The sequence below is a fragment of the Uloborus diversus genome, chromosome 9 (genome assembly GCF_026930045.1).
Source record: "Uloborus diversus isolate 005 chromosome 9, Udiv.v.3.1, whole genome shotgun sequence".
NCBI classification, from domain to species: domain Eukaryota; kingdom Metazoa; phylum Arthropoda; class Arachnida; order Araneae; family Uloboridae; genus Uloborus; species Uloborus diversus.
Genome location: NC_072739.1, coordinates 86300201 through 86316295, shown reverse-complemented (window position 1 = coordinate 86316295; position 16095 = coordinate 86300201).

The window sequence follows — 16095 nt, the reverse complement described above, 5'->3', positions numbered from 1 at the left end:
ACAATCAGGCCAAGTGTAATAAAAGTGCTTAAAAAACTTCAATTCTGAACAACCAAAATTTCTCACCTATGATGGATTCTTTTTATTATATCTAATGAAAGAAATTCCATCATCTAATGATATTGAGAAAATTATTAAGTATGTTCAGCAGTATTCGTAGTAATTGTTTTCGACACGTACCCCGTTTCCTTCCATAAAAGATAACGAACATATCGTCGCCTCAGAGCAACAGTAAGATATCTAATCCCAGAAATAACATTAAGATATCTTACTATTGTTCTGTGGCGACGATACATTAAGCGGAACTCACAGAGGTCAAAAAATTCAGGTAGGAGACTCTGCAACACGTCCCTCTGACTTTTTGAATCAATTAAAAAATATTACTTTTAAAGAAAATTTGCTAGAATATTTACTAACAAACTGGGAACGAGATAACAAAGCGATTTATTTTGAAGATAATTTTGTGTATATTAACTACAAACAGTGTTATAGATTTGAAACCATCAACAGAAAAGTTGTAAAAATAGTCGATCATACTCAATCGTGCCCCAGACCGCGAAAAACCCGACACAAAAATGATTTACCATCTTTGTAGTTTTTGAAGAGCTGCAGCCTCCATATGACGTCCACCTACGATGTTCAGATACTGATGTATTAGTTATAATATTGGCTAACATGAAGTTTTTGAATTCTTAAATAAAGGTCTGGATGGAAGTTGGCGTTGGAAAATCATTAAGAGGTATCAATGTCTCTGAACTTTACAAGAATTTAGGAGAAACCGTTTGTTCCACCTTGGTTGCTTTACACGCAATGACTGGTTGCGATCAAAATCCGGCTTTTTTCCGAAAAGGAAAAGTTCGACCTTACGTTCTATTTACAAAGTCGGAAGAATACACAGGAGCGTTAACAAATTTGAGTAAGCCATCGCACAATGTAAAATGCATGTCGCAAATTCGAATACAACTCGAAATTTCGGAAGAGTTGTGCACCGAATGTACAGACAAAATAAAATGGAAAGAATTAATGATGCAAGAACCATGACGTTTTTAGAAGAGTATAAAAATTTTGGAAAAAGATAAAGTAATTCTCGAAAACGTGAAGAGTTTTGATCCGTCATCCTTAACCCTATGTTAGTCTGAACTTCGTGAACATTTCCTCAGAACAGCTTGCATTTCGCAAATTTGGACAAATTTTCATTTAAAAAAACTGACAAGCTTATCACCTCTTGATTGTGGGTGGAAAATTGAGGACAACTGAAAGGTTTTTGAATGGTTTACTGAAAACAATTACCGCAAGCAATAAAAGATGTTACATTCGAAGCATAGCCTTCTGCCTCACCACGTCGAATTTTCGAAACATCGCTTCGAGGTGCACTCTCCCATGCTACGAACTAACTTTGTGCCAAATTTCATGAAAATCAGCCGAACGGTCTAGGCACTATGCGCGCCACAGAGATCCAGACATTCTACAGACATCCTCCGGACATCCAGACAGAGAGACTTTCAGCTTTATTATTAGTAAAGATTAATTAATATGTAAAGAACTGTTTATTTGATTATTTTTAATTATTTATTGTTATGTAAGATCGATGCGAAAAATTTTATTTCATAAGTACTTGATCATAAATAATAAATAAATAAAAGAGGCATAATTTAAAAGGTCAAGACATTATTAATGAAAAATGAACTTCACTATAATTTTGTACATAATTTTAATTTTAATAAAATATTTTTTAATTTCGTTTCAATGTTAAAATTATTTTTTTTTAATATGCTTAAATCATTCATACTTTTCCAACTACTTTATAATTTAAGTAACGTCTACCAAAGACTAAGCAACCTCTTAGTCACGGTAGACTAAAAATTTTAATAAAAACAGGATCAAAACTATTTATTAAAAAATAAATCAGCTTTATTTATTGAAATTTCGCGACGACAAGCAAACTTTTTCGAGCGAGCGCTAGCGGCCCGATAAACGGTACATAGAGGTACGAGGCCGACATTCCGTGACGTCTATCATGCCTTTGCAACATAACACAACTGGTAGACTTTTGTTTTTATATTTTATACATTGTAAACAGTTACTAAAAAAAATTTTAGGCTTATATATTTAAGTCAAAATTGACTGATTTTTTCGCACCTTGCGTGGGTGGTAGACACGGCACGGCAACGCTTCGGACGCGGTAGACATATATTTTTCGTTATGTTTATACGTAATCAATAATATTACCGAGTTTCAGCCTTATATATATAAGACAATTTCACTAGTTTTTGCAACATATTGCAAAATTTTTTTATTAATTATTGCAACGATAACTTTTTGGTAGACTCGCGTTTTCTTCTTTTAAGTAAACTAATCTAATATTTAAAAAAATTCTGACCTTATATAAATAATGTATTAAAAACTGTCGCTATCTCCCCTACTATATTAATTAGCTGCGTTGCCTGACTTTGCTTGGTCTACCCTGAACATAAAAGTTGTGTCAAGTGACATAAGTTCAACAATCATGCTTAAATAAAAGAAAAAAAAACATCATGCAAAATATCCCTTCCGAATAATGACGAGAGATAATAAAATAATTTTAAGAAATTAAAATGAGAAAGAAGAAAAGAAGGAATGGATTTTAAAAGCGAAACCATTAAAACGCAAAATAAAATGGTTGACAATTTGAATGGAGAACAGATGTTGAACTTCACTTAATTCGCTTGTTACTTTTTTTCTAATTGAGACAGAGTGTTAAACCTTCTACCTTATTAGGTTCAGTTAGATCTGGAGTAAAAAAGGCCGCTCTTTCTAATGGAGTTAAAAATAAAACTGTGGGACAATTCATTAATTTTTTATTGAAGTTTTTAATGAAGAAAGAAGTGCGTAAATATCAGCTAGACCTAAAAAAGTTCGAGTTAATAACGCGAATAACTTTCACCGTAGTTAAGTTAGAGCGTTGTAACAAATTTCGTAGAACGCAGAAAATTAAACTTTCTAACGATATATAATTTTAAAATGTGCAAGTAATTTTTCCTCCCTATATTTGGGAATTTATGTGAAAATTGGACCTAAATTGCAATATAAGTAGAAAGATTAGTGATTTTTTTTTTCGAACTGGTCTGCAAATTTTTTCCAGACTAAAAGAAACAAACTGAAAATTTCAATGAAATCGGTAGGGTAGTTATCATGTGTCAAAGCGTTCAAACACACAGGCGCTTTTTGGAGATTTCATTTTAGTATGTAGAGATATTTTGCACAAGAGAAGGGGAAGTATCAATTGGTTCAAAAGAATTCGAATGTATCAATTACTGGCTTTATGCTCAAAGATGAATGATTTTAAGAAAGAGTGCATAGTCTACTTTGTGGGATGCAAACAAAGTTAATGAAACTTGTTTCCAGTACGCTTTCATGCTAAATAAAAATAATAATATAATTAAAATTGAGTTAGTGCATTAGGATTAATATAATGGGAGGAAATACTTTAACTTAGTCGATAACGTTAGAAAATGTGCAAAATTATATTAAGTTACCTCGAAACTCATTTAACTTAAAATGTTTCAATTTTAGTTTTCAGTACAAAATAAACAATTAGCCGCGTAATAACTCCTATCATGCAAATAAATGAGAACTGTGGCCATCTCCTCTAATTAGCAGATGCGCGAACACTACCATTTCGGTAGAAGAGATTGCTCTATCTTATATTTGAGCAAGGCAGCTGAATAGAAAGAACCACTGGTGCTAACAATGGTTGTTCAAGGAAGTAGCCTTATGAGAAACAATTTAAATCAAAATTATTTCACTTCATTGCCATTCTGTAAAATCTATAAAAAATTGTCTTAGAAATAAACGCACTTAACTTGATTAAACAATGCAAAGTAGCAGTATATTTTATCGCTAACACTCTAAATAACTAGCTTTTGCGATAGAACCCCTTCATTTAAATCCTCGAATACTGCTCTTGAACAGTTAAAGGGGTCCGGGACACAAAAATCGTCGAATTATGCAATTTTTTTATCGTGTGAAAAATTACTCCGTTTTTTTCTGCTTAAAAGGAGGTTTTAATCTTGTTTCTGTCTTAAATAGAACGGAAGATATAATTATTTTTGTTGCATGCACCTAACTAATGTATACTTAACTTGAAAACTTTAAACGCGTTTTTCTCCATCATATAATTTTTCCCGATTTCTTGGATTCAAACTCTTATAAGTCAGGAATCGATAAAGATAAAGTAATGAAACTTGGAGCATATCTTTGTCAAACACTTAACTTTAATTTATATTCGGCGAATTTGAAATATACGTTTACTGAAAAAATTATGATTTTTTTTTTTTTAGTATCTTCGAATTTTTCGAAATTTTTCTTCAAATATTTTTTATTTTTTATTGAATCAATATTTTTTAAATCGCCGAATAAAAATTAAAGCTTAGATATTTGTGCGTAATTTATTTAAAAAAATTGAAAATTGATCGAGAATATTTTGAGTTATAGCAATTTAAAGCAACCCCATTTTAAAAAAAATAATTAAATTTAAATAAAAAATTCTTATTTTCATATTTATGTTATGATTTTCTTATTAAATAAATGGTGAATCAGTGCAAAAAATTTCAAAACTCTAAAGTATATAATAAAAAAAATTTCAAAATGTGTCCCGGACCCCCTTATGAGAAATCTCTGCGCGTTTACTCAAATCATGCCCCTTGAATCTCTTTGTGCCCAATGTATCCGCTCACGAATTCTGTTCTCACTTTACCTTATCGTTGATCATGATTTTCACTTGAAGTATTCAAAGGAATATAAATGGAATGTTTGCAAAATAACACTGAATCTTTCTGTGTAATGACGAACTGAACTAAGAGTTTTGCAAATTATGCCCTGCCAACGTGCAACACCTCATTCTTCATTAAAAAATGTAGTTTAGTTTGATTTTACAGGTTTTGTGTTAAAAGTTGTTATCTCATCGTTTGTCCGCAGCAGATGGAGCACGAAACAATTAAATACATTATGAGGAGATAAAATTTCCGGGCTTATTGGCCGTGGTGTAATTGGATTAGAAATTCCAGACGTTTCGACTTGCTTTGCTGCAGCCATCATCAGTGGTTTGAGTTTGGTGAGACTCTTCATATTGACGCCGGCCGTGAAAGCCATAAACAGTAATTAAATACATTAACAGGTGTTGCTCGAAGCATAAGTAAATACGGGATCCCTCTTAATCGTGTAAAAATAATTTAATAAAGCAACATTTCAAGCATAATTATGCAAGCAAAAATTCTCGAGACACTTGTTAAACGTTTTCCACATTTATAAACACAGCAAACTAATTTCAATCTTAAGAATGTGAATATCAAATAAAATGAAACATGTTTCCATAGAAGAGAAATTATTTAATATTTGCCATAGTTATTAAGGTTTATTTTGAAAGGAAAAAAATATTATTATATAATTAGTTCCCTGTATGACTTTTCTAATTCCATTTATTAATTTTTAGCTGAATCATATTATTTCGTACATGATTCATACAACATAATCTATGAGTTCTGTAGAAAAAGTCCTAATATTTGCCCATCTATAAATCTTTAAAATTTAATCACAAGTTTACATGCACAATTATAAAAAACCTCATTTTAAATATTTAATAGCTTTTAGTTAATTATACAATTTTACTTCATCTTATTAAACTACTATCACTTTTACCGCACAAATTTCTTTTAAATACATTTTTGTCTATTCCAGCGCATTACATAGAACCAAATTCAAGCTACATAATACTACTTTACTATACATTTAAGTTTTATTTATATTTTATGACATTTAGGTTTAAATATTAATGTAACCGTGAAGTAGGGTAAAAAGCTGTTTGGTAATTTTTTTCCCATTATTGCAACTTTAATGTGCGTATAGTAAAGAACATCACAAATTGAAAGCGAACGTTTAACATAAATTTCTTTAATGCATAATTTTATATTCTCTTATATAATCAAAATAAACAAAAACCTATTTAAGGATAAACTTGAATGTTATCTACAAGCAATTTGTGGGTGAAAGCTTTAAAAAAAAAAGGGAAAACTTTAACCACAATAGTGGGACTAATGCATTTCCGCTTCCTTTCAAAGCGTAAATGATAATATCTGACCACTAATTATCCTTAATTACGCTCTTTTTTAAAGCATTTCATTAAAAATATCATAGAAAGATGAAGCAATTAGCTCCATTAATAATATCTTTTCTCCTTTTTGGTGCAGCTTAAAGGCGTTAGAAAATGAACTTTAAGAACAATGATTTGTAGCAAAAAAAAAGTGTCCAACTCTTTGATTTTTGAAAGATTTTTTTTTTTGGAAGATATGAAAATGTAAAACATTTCTTGAGAAGAATAAAGTAGTAATTCAAGCCTTTTAATATGTAAAAGCAGCGGTGCTAAAAGCTCCAAAATAAAAATGGTCTACATTCTTAATTTGTTCTGAGACATAACAAATAAAAAATACAGGAAATACACCGCCAGCTCAGTCAATTCCAGCTGAGGACTGCAGTTTCGTGAACGGTTTCATACCAAACAAACTGGTAGTACAAACTAGCCAGTTTGTTTGGCTTTTTTCGCTTCCTTATGAGGTTTTCCACCTCCAGCTCAGTCACTTTCTATGCCGGGCTGATGAGTGCTAAAAAGCCCGAAACTGCAGTCCTCGGCTGGAATTGACTGAGCTGATGGTGTATTTCATGTATTTCTGCCCTAGCCATGGCTATAGAGCGGTAACTTACTGAACGAGGTGAGTACTTAAAAACTTACACAAAAAAGTACACAAAACCTTTTGTACTTTTTTAAGCTGCTTATTGCAGCTTAAAAAAGTACACAAGTTTACTCTGATTAAGTAATCTATGGGGAAAATTGAATTCAAATCTGAGAGTGACACTTGGGTAAGGTTACTTGTGAATTAAAAACGCCTGTAACTACGGAAGGGAAATAAGAAAATTATTTATTTTCATTTTTTCTTGCTCTTGTTTCTTAAATGAAAGTGTACAGTTTGATTAATAGGAAACCCAAGCATCGCAAGAGCTAGAAAGTTTTAGCAATATGTAGCTGTAAAAATGGAAGAATTGTAAGTAATAATTCAAAATGCAATTTTAACTTATATTTGACTCACAACAGTTTATTTATCTTTTATTTGTTTCTTTTATTTACGTATTTTTTTTTTATTTATTTGCTACTTTTTATCCTTCTTATTCGTTTCATTCATTTATTTATTTATAAATTTTCATTACTTTTTTATTACGTATTTATTATAAATTCTTTGATACTAAAATGTTAAAAAAGGAAATTCCCTCAATGGTTTAAATATCTAAACTACTAATATGAAATCTTATAAAACCTACAGAAAACGGATTTTAAAGCAAAGAACATGTTTCTCTTGTAGGAAGAGCAGAATCTTTGAATATTAAAACATTGTTAACGTTATATAGAACGTATTTTCTTATTTAATCTTAAATTCTATTAAAGACGTTCTCAAACATAGCTACAGAGTGAAGAAGGCAATAAATAAATTAAATGTGGAAAGTTTATGCTTGTTTTGCACAACTATTTCATTTTACTCAATTCCCTGAACCCAAGCTGTGCACAAACTTAACGAAAGTTTAACAGGTCATTTTCCGTAAGATATTGCGCTAAATATGCGTTTGTTGGGGTTTCAATATTATCTTACGAAAATAGAAGGTATCTGCTGATGTGGCGGTCATAAAGATTAAAGTATTCCAATGGAAATTGCTCGAAGTGTTTTTATAGTTCTAAACTAGAAACGAAAATGGCGTGCATTGGGTATAATTATTAAAATGCTTTGAAAGCAAAAATTTTTTGATGCATCATTTTTCTCTATTTCATTGTTATGCATAAAGCTAAAGTTCCAATACAAGTTCTGTTTGAACAAGGATTTAATACATTTCTGTCAAACCAACATCGCCCCCCCCCCCCTCTCCACGTCGGTCAAAAAAAAAAATCCACTTTCTCCACTTGACCATCTCAAATTTTTATGTAAGTTTCAGATTTTTTTTTTTTCTACTCTTTGACCCCTAAAAATTACATATTATTGTTTTTTTTTTCAACTTTCATTCATATTTAACAAAATTAATTTTTGAAATGTGTTAGAAAGCACGACTTTTACTTGATAGAAATGTTATACCTCTAGTTCGTGAGAGCTTCAATTGATTTTGGATGATTTTTAAAAAAATATATTTTTTTTCACAAAGAAATTGATATTTTAAAATTCAAAAATGTTTGAGTTAGTAGTCATTTGATAATTTTGAAAAAAAAATTACGGTTTTTATTGAATACATTTTTGCTAGATCCATTAAAGAATCAGCCGTTACAGAAGTTACGGAAGCAAAATTTGTAAAATCACTGTGTCCTGCATTATTTATTGCAACTGCTTATCCATTAATGATCCCTCTCTGAAGATTTACTGATGCATTCATGCAAAAATGTAAAGATTGCACTTTGTTTTTAAAATGTTCAAAACCCTACTTAGTTTGTCTCTAATCTGCCAATATCTACTATATACGTTTCCTAGAGACTTCAAGTCATTCTTTGAGATGCGATGAGTGTCTCTCTTGCATAATAAACGACTTGGGGATAAAAAGATGTTAAGCCAAAATAAGGGTCCAGCAAGGCAGTCTTATGAAATAACATAAAGACACATTTAGTTGTCTTTGATCTTTCGGTATTTATCTCATAAGTTTCCAGACAATTCAAAGCATTGTTTGAAGTGTGATGTATCTATTAAAGTGTATCTTTTGCTTAATACACAACTTGCGGATAGAAAGATGCTTAGTATAAATAAGTATCCTGCAAGACATGCTTGGTCTCCAGATAAAAATTATAACAGTATAGCGTCCAAATGATCTAGCAGTAAAAGTGACTGGAACGGAACGCATTGTACAAAATATTGCCGAAAAAGAATAGAAAACTTTAAATTGAATTGAATTTATTTGTAGATCTTAAGAAATAAAAAAAATCAGATCTGTTTTGAAACTGGGTCATGTTTATCAGTCTGTCTGTCCGTGCATCAGACCCTATGAAAGTCTGAGGCTCAAGTAGGATTCGAAATTACCATTTTTACTTCGAAAATTTCGGCCAGGAGAGTACATTCCCATACTTCAATTTCGTCGATTTGAAAATGTTTTATTTCAAATTCAAGCAGTTCAGAAAAATATTAACATAATAGTAAACGAGGAAAGTTAACACATGAAGAATTCTCGAACTAAGAGCGCATTTACTTTGAATGAACTGCATGAAAAAAATCTACTTGCTTCAGAATTACTTTTTTTTTTTAATTTGGTTTTTAACAGGTGATTTTTATGCAGTTAAGAATTTTTGAAGTTCATGTCAATCCTGAACCAAAAAGGAAGTACATTTTTAATAACCTATATTAAAAATAAATATTGCAATTACGGACAACTTCTGTTTTTAGTTATTTTGAGTTGGTAATATTTATTTTAAAAGCTGTTCTGAATGACTAACTAAAAATTCAAGAATATTACAAAATACGTTTGTTTACTTTCACTTAGGTACAATGTATATGCTTGGTTAACCCCTAAACTATTAGACACGGCGAATAAATAAGATTTGCAAAAGATGAACAGGAAATAAGATTTGAAAAAACTGACCAAGACACAACAATCGCAAAAGATGAATAACAAAAGAATTTAAATGACACAAAAAAAAAAAAAAAAAAAAAAAAAAAAAACAGAAATGTACCCATATGGAATGTTAAATGCGGATTATTAAATATATACCAATAATTTGAGAGGCTACTTATTGATGATTAATGCCAGACATTAGCTCCGTAAAGAGAAAAATAAAAGTTAATTTTATATTTAGTGCTTCTCTTGGCTTTAATTAGCATCTGATTAGACTTTTAATGGACTAGAAAATTACCGACGCCCGAGATTGCTAAGGTAAATTTAAAAGCGCAATTTAACTTCGTGTGAAATTAATTATTGAATTTAGCTACATAGTTTTGAGAAGAAACACTTATTTTATGTAAAAGTGTCTAAGATTACCGGTGGAATATAATTATTTTGAACTTATGATCAGTACAACTATGATTTTTTTTTTCTTTTTTGGCAAGGCAAAGCATGTACAATATTGCGTAAAAACCGTTTCTTTCGTGCTTTCGTTAGCCCAACGGAAAGCTTTCCTCGGATGACTTTAACCCCAAAAGCACACTTTTTTGCCTTGAAAAAGGTGTTTCTCGTAGCACTGAAGCTCGTGTCCGCAGTAGTTTGCAATTTGTGTGCGTTAAAACGTTGGTAATTCATTCATTTAACATAACAAAATGTTTATAATTGACGCTCGGATTGCTGATGAACGTGAAAAGTAGACTGTCGGTACTATTTTGAATTCACAAATGATAAAATTTTAGTTTTAAAAACTACAATTAATTTTAAATGAAAATGAAACAAACACACACATACGCGCGCACAAACACACCAAATTTAATCTGTATAGTTTTAAGTTTTCACTTCTGTCGGCAGTCCCATGACTGCATAATTTGTTTCTCGTTTTTCTTTTTTTTTCTTTTTTTGTTAATTCAGGTTAAGAATTATTCCTTACTAGATGTAAAAAGTCATTGATGTAAGAAAGAAATCCGCAAAATTTAGTTCAAAATAGTGAAAATTTGAGGTCGAGTCATTTTTTTAAAAGAAAAGTCTTTATTAAGTTTGAAAAAAAAAATTTCAGAAGTTTTTTTTTTTTTAAAGGAAAAAATTTCAGTTTTCTTAGCGTAATTCCTTTCTTAAGGTTTTCTAAATCTTTGGAACTAACTTTGTTGGATTATGCAGCAACGTTTCTTCAAACTGTAATGACTTTTGTATAATTGACTGAACCCAGCTGCGGAAACAAAATGAGCTCATTCTACCAGTTTAGAAGCCGCTGAAAAATGAGTTGCAGACGTGAAAATGTTTCGCTTAAAAAAAAGAAGCTTCGTATTGATCTCAATGTGTTTTTGTAATTCTTTTTACTGTTACTTTCATTTTATTGCTTTATCAAATGTCATGTCTAGTCTAGAGGATGAAAAATTAGAAATTTTAACCCCCCCCCCTTCCCCTCGTCCGAAAAATTATTTTTTTTTACATCCTCTACGTCAAAAGACCAAAACGCATGTTTGAAATCAATCCATATGATCTCGTTGACGATTAAAATTTCTTATATTGTCTTACGTAGAAATTTGACTGACATTGCCAAAATTAGTTTTTTTTCCTCAAAATGGAACGCAACGTCTTTAAAATCTAAGTAGAGCTTAGTGAGTTCGAAACCAAAGTGCTTTTTTTGAATCAGATTACGTCCTTAAAATTTTATTGGTGAAGACAAATAAAGCAAAACTCACAGATGAACATTTTCATCATCCCATAGTATTACTTTACAACTTTCCAGTCTTTATTCTTATTTTAAAATTACTTTATTTTCGTAGATATGTTTTTGCAAGATATACGCCAAAGCTGGTGCACAAGCTACAAGTTCTATCATGGATTAAAATAGTTTAATTTAATGATAATTCTTATTTTAAAATCATTTTATTTTCTTAGATATGTTTTTACGAGATATGCTCACAAGGTAGCCCACATGTTACAAGTTTGAACTTGTATTTAAAAAGTTAAATTTAACGGTAATTCTTATTTTAAAATCATTTTATTTCCTGAGATATGTTTTTACGAGATATGCTCCATAGGTGGCCCACAAGCTACAAGTTTGAACTTGTATTAAAACAGTTAAATTTAACTGTAGTTCTTATTTTAAAATCATTTTATTTTCTGAGATATGTTTTTACGAAATATGCTCCATAGGTTGCTCACAAGCTGCAAGTTAGAAAGTGTATTAAAACAATTTAATTTTAAAGGTTACATTTAATAGTTAAATTTTATCATCAACAGTTACATTTCACAGTTAAAAACAGCTAAATTTTATTCTTGCAAAAAATGCGCACGTAATATGGGTTACAGATAGTTAGTTACAAAACGCAACATAAAAAATTCAGCAAAATACGTCTTACCAGAAAATCTCGTAAAATCCTTAACGATGAACTATGTCTACCTTTAACTTACTCACCTGGCATAAATTCCTTAAACAGAGATCTGAACAGGAACTGTGTTTTAGCAAAAGTTTATACGCTATACATATAGGGGAATGTCGGGCAAAGCGAAATAGCGGGGCAAGTGGACAAATAATTCTTCCGCTTTTAGTGCCACTTAACTAGCATTTATTTAATTGTGTAGTAACATATATAGTGCATCCAATCTAAAAAAGAATTACCTCTAAAAATCAAAGCATATGATAATACAAGTAATTTTCAAAAATTGTTGCTCGAATTGTAATATTTCGCTGTAATTCAAATTTTATTCTGATATAATCAAGTGATAAAGTTCTTGTTTTTAACATTTTAAATATTGATTGGCACCTCCTACTATTTTGTGTAGCATTTATTCAGTTAAAATTTAGTTCATTTATATTTTTATTATTTTTCACAATTAGTCATGCAGGGCAAAATGAAATGAACAAAAGGAAATTTCATTTACTTCAATCATTTACTAAACCACTCATGAACATATTTATTAGATAACTTATTTATTATCCAATAAATAAATACATTTTTTCATTTTCTCATGCACTCAATATTTTTATCATTCATTGACTTTTTTCTTGATGTATTAATTAAGGTATTATAGTTTTATCAGTTTATTGTTTCATTATCTTTTCATTTATTCAATTATTCTTTCATTTGCTTATTAACTTGTTCAAAAATATTTTTCATAATCGAGTAGAAAATACTTCATTTTTCATTTTGCCCCATGAAAAAAAAGTGAAAATTTTCACTTTTTTTTAAAGAACCATTTTACTGCCAAAAATAAATAATAATGTTTCAATGATGTTTTATCATAAAATACAATGTTCTTTCTTTATGTACTAAAATTTTCAAAACAAAGTTCCAATTCGTTCATTTTGAAAAAAAATCAGTCATCTCACTTTGCCCCACAAGCCCCAACTTTTTTTTTTTAATAAATGTAAATCTACAACATTTTTAGCTCTTTTTAAATTTGCCAAACTAATGTGTATTTTTTTAAGAAAAAAGGTAATATTTTCACCATCTCATTAGATTAGTTTGTGCTCAATAAATTTGGAAAAGTAAGATAAACAAAATACGGTTATGGTTACGCAAACAATTATTAAAACTTCAAAAATTCTCTCACACGAGATGTTGTTCTTCGAGCAAAATTTTCTCTCTACTTTACACAGTCATAACTTTTCTAGAAATTTAATGGGGAATATATTTTAAAGACAACATTAGTTTCATCACAGATAAACAAGAGTGTTAAAATATGAAGGAAATTGTTCTTGACAAGGAAAATTCCATTTGTCAGACAAGTACTTGAAAAAGCCTAACTTAGAATTCTCGAAGAAAAATTTGAGAAACCAAAAAAAGGAAAAAACAAGAGTTTTTTTTTTTCTGAAATAGAGAGATAAGCATTTGATTTCTATTTTTCTTCGCGTGAAATTTTTCTTCTGCATTTTTGCTGTGAGAATAATATGCTTAAATGTTGTTTTATATGAGATGTTAAGTATCAAAACCAGCTCCATTGAACTTCCAAAAGTGTTTTTTGATTCATGATTTGCTATTTCTTTGTCTGTTATATAACACCACAAAGAGATTTTGAACACATTCTTTTCAATCAGGTAAAAACCCCTTGACGAAAACCCGTTTTACTTAAAACCCAGCTCAAACAAATCACATACTTAAAAATAAATAAATAAATAATATCTCTATGTAAATTATTCCTTTTTGCTCGAAAATCGTGTATTTTGAAACCGTGTAGTTCTGGAAAAGGAATGCATGTTTTTAAAAACTCATGCTCGGCAAATGACAGATTCTTTCAAGGGCTACATGTATACGAGATAACCGGTTATTGAAAAAAAGAAAAAGGCTTAAAAGTTTTCTTCGACTGAGTATGTAATGTATACTTGAAAATGCCTCGAGTCATGAAAATACCCCAGATCTCATGATTTCCTCCCGAAAGTTAAACTAAAACCACGCTGCAAACATCCAATAGAAGTACAATTTCTCAGAGCACACGGGCCATTTCTTTCATATCTACACCGATTCAAGATAATTCGCTCACAATAATGTGTATGCAGTCACCATGGAACATTACATATTCAAATGACCTCTAACCAGCCCATTCCACTGCACTTACAATTCCAATCTTTTTTTCCAAAAGTATTACACATATTCTATCTCATCCAGCTTCACGCAAGAATATCTATTATAAAATAATGTCCATACTCATATTACAAACAGAAGACTTTAAATTTCCGGCCAAAAAACTTTCAAAGAACTTTCATTGCCCTTGATATTGTACTTCCAGCCATCCCAGTCTCATTTAACTTCTTATTCACCTGTATACTATGTTCATTTTAATATTTTGTGCTTCGGTATGTGTTTCTGTATGTATCAAAATTGTTCCAGCGAGTGCTTGATCGCTCGTGACCTGTTCTGTCCCCCCCCCCCCCCCAATCACCAAATCCGGTTAAACCCTCACCAAGGTTAGTACGTTGGTGATTGAGGCGGTTAAATAAATAAATAAATACCCTGAAAATAAAATTAGTTTAAAAAAAAGTAACTCTTAACAAAGGAGTTATTACTACTTAACCGATATCAAAAGGCCAGCTTTCTCCCTTAGATCACGAGACATTTCTACTACACTTCGATACATATGAAAGCAATTAGTTCTGACTCATTTAATATTGATGACCGTCAATATTTCGAGAGGTACTTATTGCCAATTAATGTCAGACACATTTATTTAGTGAAGGCAGAAATTAAAACTAAATTAATGTGTTTTAAGAGCAATTAACGACTTCGTTAAAAACATCTTATGAGATTTTTAGCGGCGCGGAAAGTTTCCTTTCAGTTTAAATAGCCTACCAAATAAAGGCTAATCTAAATTGCTTTTGCCAATTTATAGATAGATTTGATTTAAAACTTATATCTAAGTTGTTAAGCCTATAATGTGACATATTTTCATGTAATGTGACATATTTTCAAAGAAAAAAATCTTCTCATAATTTTTGGATGTTTAATTGTTGTGATAGTAGTTTATAAATATTCCGATATTGTGAAGCATGTTTTGAAAGTTTTGAGCAAATATGTATATGTATGTATAATGTATCATTAATCAAGATATACAATGTATCGTTCGAGACTACTGTTTGCTCTCGTAAAACGTAAGCCACTTTTGTCTCAATAACTTTTTACTTGAGCGCATTTCTAGTTCCCGGGGACACGACTAGGTCCGGTACGCCTGGACGTTGCTTTATGTTTTGAATTTTCCAATTTTGTTTAAAACAGTTACAGATGTATTGTCAGATTACTTATTTATAGAAATGGTTTTAAAATATCGTTACATTGGGCTTGAGAGACCAGTGTCTTACCACTACACCAATCTGCCAGCATTCTGAAAAAGAAGACTAAATATCTAATCCGAGCAAATCTCTTCTCATGTTTCAAAGCAAATTATTTTTGTATGGAGAAATAATCTAAAAATTATATTTTGTACTAAAAATTGGAAAGCAAAAAATTTTAATTTTCTTTTCAAATTAATCCTTATTATGAAGTTCTTTGTAAACTTGTTTTAAGCAGAATATTAGTGATTTTTATAGATGTTATTATAGTTTTTTGCGTGTTCAAAAACGACATCTAAGAGCGACCAACCTCTACTAACGACCACTTTTTCAGAAACGGAGAGTAGTCACTCCAGAAAAGTTTCATTTATCTTTAACATATATAATATACAGTTAAATCTCGTTACATCGTTACATCATGACTTCAAAGGGTCGCAATTTTGTTCGTTGTAATGGGAGGTTCGTTGTAATGACAGTAAATGCTAGCAATGTGATGGCAACTAAATCAGGACTGGGCATTTATTTCGTTCAAATGTATATTTCGTTACATTAATCCTCTGGAATAAGATTTCACTAAAGGTCGGGGACTTTTCATACATCAGTTTGGAAACTATGACCATTTTTTTTTTCAAAACCTTGGGTTCTAATTTATTCGAAGAAACTGCTAATTTTGCTGT